We start from the raw sequence: 6,482 nt of genomic DNA on the forward strand, positions 1-6,482 counted from the left end.
TAATGGGTCTCCACTGACCGTCAAAGGTCATCATGGGGTCACTAGGGTTAAAAAACCTGACTTTTGTACTCAAAACACTACTCCTTCCAGAAATTACATGGCACAATCACGTCACTCTGTGTTATGCATGAACACAAACTCGTTGGCCCACAGCTTCTAAGATCATTTTCAGCTTGTTTTAGGTACAGTATCCATGGAGGCCACGGGTAAATTTGGGTTAATACAAAGAGATTACCCAAATAGCGCCCTCCTGTGTCCATCAAAAGGTTAATGTTAGTGCAATTCATAGCCAGTTACTTTGGTTGAAGCCTCAGACGAAAAAAAGGAATAGAAAACATTTTTAGTATATATACATGTACAGTACAACGTACATGTACAGCATATATCCCAAAATAACCGCAACCATTTTTACGAGGCTCTAGTGTCGCGCGAAAACATGTACCGCCATTTTAAAGCTTGGAATCTTAGCTTTATCCCTGGCGAGCATTGGTTTGATGATTAAAAGAGTTTTAAAATTATTCGCGTTTAAATAAAGACATGTCGAAAACAAACTGAACCGATTTCAAGGAAAATCGATGATGCGGTAGCTGTTGAAATAACAAGACAAAAAAAAAACCAGTTGATTTATATTAAAAACACATTGAACTTGAAACGAAGAACAATATTGTGAATTTATTCAAGGTATCGAAAAGAAAAGGAATACAGAAAGTAAAAGGCAACGATATCGTCACAACACGAACATGATGAAGCATTTCCACATTAGAAAAAATGTGCATGATTGATTTACCTTGAAATCGGTTGAGTCTGTGTTTGACATGCCTTTATTGGAACACAAATCATTTCAAAACCCTTTTGAAAATCAAACCAATACTTACCAGGGATAGAGTTAAGATTCCAAGCTTTAAAATGATGTAAAAATAATGGACCAAATTGTGCTGCAAATATGCCAACTGGCAAAGCAGTGACCCTTTGCCACAGCTACTGGTATTAATATTAATATTATCATGCAAGGTCACGTCCCCTGTGGAAAAAATAAGAGGGGGGGGGGTCATCTCTGTCATATCGATAATGATATTAATGGCATTGTCAACAGTTTTAGCAGGCGAGGAAAGAAGAGGACGTTTGATTGCAGAGGAGCACCACAGATCAATAGCAAAGCATTAATAAATTGTGATGGTTAGCACTCCTTCCCCTGGGGTTCAGGCTTAGTGAATGCAACGTCCGTCCGGGGACAGAGCCAAGAGTGTGCATTTACAAGATTAAAAAAAAAAAATTCAATATGCCGATCCATCAAATTAATTTTTTTTTGGTAAAATTATCCCGGGGATATATTTTTTTTTCTCTCCGCAATGTTGCATCTATTTTAGGGGTTGCATTGTCGTCCATGAATGGTCATGACAGGAAAAAGATATTGAACAATTCAATTTGAATTTTTTTTTTTTTTTTTTTGTGGTTTTGATTGTCAGTAACGGGCATGGGTGTGCTGCAGGCTAGAAATTTGAATTCATCACGTCGGGAAGCGCAGCGCAGACACAAAACAGAGTAGCTGATAATAGTTGTACCGGTACATTAAACCGCCCCTGGATTTATGCAAATGCGTCCGTTTCTTGCTTCTTGAAGATGTCCTTGTTTTATTGCCTAACCAAGCTCACACATTTTACAGGCACGTACACATGGGCACGTACATGTATGTAATTGTCAAGGGTTTATTTTGCAAGCCCAATAAAATGTGAAATGTACATTCCACAAACATGCATGTTCATGTTCAAGGATGCGGGTACATACATTAACATGCCAGAACGTGATCGATCAGTTTCAGTCGGTTTTGTAAATAAATGCATGTTTGACACTGTAAAAAAGAAATGATAAAATATGCTTGAGACCTACCAGTAGAATCCATGAATGTATACATACATGTATAATTTTCATGTTCTTTATGTTACATGCATAAGTTTATTTGTTCTGAAGAATATCATTTCCAATAGATGATTATGAATATGACACCCCAAAAAATAAAAAACTAAGAAAATTGTTTGCACACTAGTGTAAAGTTTCAGACTATTTTAGTACCCACACTAAAATACGGGATAAACATCGTGTACATGTACATGTAATAACCACAGCATTCAACTAGCTTCACGCACCCCCAGTTCTACATTTTTCTTTTTGTGGAGCCTGGTCTTGTTATAGCCTATCAGTGATCAGTATTCTATGGAAACTGACAATACCGGCCGAGTGGGAAAGAAGTAGGGGGGGGGGGGCACAAATTCAGGGGTGTCAATGGCCCAGACTTGACACTCTTCTGGGGGTATACAGGGGGTATTGTGTCAAGTGTTTGTCAGTTTTTCAGAGTCAGAAATTAATCTGCAGCAAATATCTCTGCATTAACCCTGAAACCCCGCACGTACCGATATTATACATTGTATTTTCTGCGCAGTCTGTTGAATCGGTTAACGGCCAAGTGTGAGAGACCTGCCAAATTCGACGGAATCCAACAAATATAACTTACACACGTGTACATGTACAGTATCATCACTACTCCTAAGGCACAGTGAAAACCACCCACCGATTTTTCAGTTTTCAAGAGAAGTATTTGAGAAAAAAATCCAGGTTGCTAATGTACCGGTACAGGCAGATACAATGTAATAGAAAATTAGGGTTGTAGCCCGTCTAGCTGTTTTACATCCATTTTTCACCCTGGATTCATGGTTAGAATACACATGCACCGGCGCATTACCTTTTTTTTCATGGGCGTCGATCGGCAGTTCTATTTTGATAATGTGCAAATGTTAGACATCTGATAAGTCTGGGGCCTCAATACCGGTACGTCACAGAAATTAATCACAATGTACATGTACAAGATATGGTACCGGTACCTGCACATATGTACACGTCCCGGTATGTATACACTTGAGGATTTCACACTTCTGTCATCCAAGCCCGAAATAAAAAAACTGACTGCAGAAGTCAGGGCTGCCAGGTGCCAATCAAGTGCTCCGACAAACCTGGCACGCTTCCAAGTCCGAGCGGTTTACCGCAAAGAACATCAAGACATCCCGCCAGAACCACACTCTGTGAACCCTGTACCTGTGCACTGATACTCATCTAATCAATGGGGGAAGACCATCGGAATATTTCAAATATTTGTCTCCAGTCTAAAAAGATCAAGGCGAGCGAGTCACCTCCTTTGGAAAAACTCGGCCGAAGCCAAGCACCGCATGGGGCCTTGTTTATCAGCGAGCCGCACAATTGGCTAGCCGGATCCCTGTCCTGATGAGTACAATGAGCATTTGCAGGCCTGAAAGGGAACTTCAAACACATTCAACTTCTTTTCTGTTTTTCTATTGAGCAATTTCTTTTTGGGGGGTCAGACGATACAGTATGTGAGTACCGTACACAACACTGCACATAAATATGTACGGATAAACTTGATAAGATTTACATCGTACTCCTATACCACATGCAAAGCAGGTCTCGGCTAATGTACTTTCAGTTTCATTTGATAACGGATTTTCAATATAAAAAGAAGCCATCAGAACAATTAATGTCTGACTTGTAAAGAACATGATCTGATGTACATGAACTGGTACTCCCAGGAGATTTGACACGCTTTGGTAATCTCATCCTTAAGCATCAACTGAATAAAATGTATCATCCATGGGTTTTTTATGAAGCCAAGGCTACGCCAATGGAGAATATCTGCTGGGAATCAAGGGTACTGGAAATTTGAAGAAGTCACGATTTTAATTCAGTGGAGGAGTTTGCTGTTTAAATTGCTTTTTTTGTTTGTTTAACCCTCCTATTGTCTGAACAGACACAGACTCTCAACAAATCAATGCTCTTCCCCTGCCATGCCTTTCACACAGGCTAGTCACCAACAGTCAGATCATATTTCAGGCAAGCACTCTGACTAGTCAAATTCAGTCAACAGAAAAAAGCAGGCAAGCGGTAGGCAGTGGTATCAAGTTTAATACATAACGGTCACAGCCAGTCAATCCTGCTTTATGTATGTACCGGTATGTAGGCTGGGAGCTCTTAACCGTTAAAAACAGTCACTTGACTAATTTGACGGAATTTGACTAATTTGACGGAATCCAAAGGAACATGCATGCATCATGCACGTACTGGTACAGTTTTTCCAAAACCTCAACTCCAAGTCCCACACTTTCCCAACAACATCTACAAATGTGGGTGTACATGTGTGTGCATGTTCCCAGGCCAAGTCAAGCCTAATACCTGCCGTGTATTGAATGCGATGTGGGGGTCCGTGTACATTATCACTTCAGCTTCACAGACTCCATTGATGCCTATGAATACTGGACTTACAATGTAAAAGACATTTACGTCATGATATGAATAGAGTGTCCATCGCTGATGGGCAATTATTACAAGCCCTGCACTGTGTTGGCAATAGAGGACCTGATCCAACAAAATTATTTAATGCTCGGCTAGTTTCACTTGAGCCATGCATGTCTACATGTATGAGGGCCAAATACAAAATACAGTACACCGTACGTGTGCATGTATGTAATTCAATACAGAGTAATAAAGTTGAAGATACACTGTGGGCTTCATAAGAAGTGGATGAGTAGAACCGATACACAATTGAAGGACATAAATTTCTGAATCTCTGATTTTAACCATTTCCTCTTGATTTTTCATCACTGTGATTAACTTGCTTGCTCGTAACTGGGTCAAGTTCTCAAACTGCCTTTCGCTATTTGAAGTGAGGATAGAGTATGGGCTGTACACACTTCAACCTCTTGTTAATATTCTTCACAACATGTACGACGGATGGCAGATGGTGATTGGTTCATTCTGCGCAAATTGTGACAATCCGTTTGGCCCATTTAAGAATGTCGACCCATTTGGAATTTGACCCATTTGGGGATATGCTCAGTCAATATGTATACATGACCGGCCTTAATTGATTGATGGTGGATTGTCATAGGCCCATTATTGCCCTCCAGCAAGGAGGCCTGTTTCCTGGTCCAGGCAATCAGCTTACATTTCACTTGTGTAGGAGGCCAAATATTATTAGCTTTTTCTATAAAAGATTGCAGATCAGCCCACTTACTTAAATGTGCTTCAGGAACACAAGTGTATCAAAATAATAGTAGTGGAAATTTTACTGTACACGTACATTTCAACAAAGTAGGTTTGTAAATAATGTGCATGGTTTGCAAATACTATTAAACAAATATTATTAAACAGGGCACACAAATATGCAGATGTTTATTCAAAACCTTGGAGAATAAACAATACTGAAATGCATCTACCGGGAGTCTTCTAACCTAAAGTCTGTTGTGGTTCACATACTGAAAAGGAAACCATACAGCTGATATTCTTATCACAAACAGATTTAAAATCAATGTACATGTTTCAAATCATTTGAAATGAAAGCTACGGTACGTGTATGTATGTATGTTTCATTTTCAAAAATATACACACGTACCGGTAGTCCTTAAAGGGTGCAGGCCAGTAAATAGGCCGAAAATTGCCCACGCCTGCCATATCACGATTTGCATGCCCTCAAACTCTCCGGTATTAGAGCTTTTCAATAATCATGAACTTGATAGTTTGTAAAATAGAAGGGTGGAATCCATGCTGAGGACTGCACGCTTGTATTTCTGTAAAATTCTGATGAAAGTAGGACCTAAAATGGCTCTCTTTTGCAATAGAGCGTAGGTATCATTCTTCAAAATGGTGATGGGCTTCAGGCCTGCTTTTAGAGATGATCATCTTTGGATGGAATTTTCTCCCAAAAGCTATTGGTTAGCACCCAAAAAATTGATCAGAAAAGGAAAGATGATGAAATACGCTTTAATTTGATGCGTGTCTCAAACACCTTGGAGCGTTTTGAGTATTTTTGATAATTTGGGAAGGGCACGTGTGTACATCACTGAGGTCTATGGCAGTTTATTTACTGGTCTGCAACCACAAATGTGCATACTGTACATAAACACATACATTTTGTACATTGTACTATGTGCATACATGTACATGAACAATCAATAACTAAATGTAACAGGTATTTGAGAGTGTCAATCATGGCGATCGGACTTGATTACCGAACCTACAATAAACATTTTCAATATCCAGACACATTCATGTACTTAAATCGACCTCTGAAAAGAAAAAGTGGCTGCACGCACAGATACCAGAGGCCCGATAACGGAGGTGTCAAAAAAGCAAAAGCCAAACACTTTTTCAACACCCACTCCTGTAAGAGACAGCTCAAGATAACCTCCACACCTCTCCTGATTAGGGGTGAAGGGGTACGGTTGATGCGAAATTAATTAGTATAGACTTGATAAGGGGGACCTAGCCCTGTATGTGCTGTCAGCTTGCAGGGGGGATTCAAAGGTCAGTACATTGTATGTGACTTGTGGGTTGGGGAACATTTTTTTAAGGGTGGGTGCGGCAAATAGGACAAAAGTGTCAGAGATTGAGAGGTTTTTGTTGTCCAATTGATTACTCTG

Source organism: Patiria miniata, unplaced genomic scaffold (genome assembly GCF_015706575.1).
Source record: "Patiria miniata isolate m_02_andy unplaced genomic scaffold, ASM1570657v1 HiC_scaffold_9, whole genome shotgun sequence".
Lineage (NCBI taxonomy): Eukaryota > Metazoa > Echinodermata > Asteroidea > Valvatida > Asterinidae > Patiria > Patiria miniata.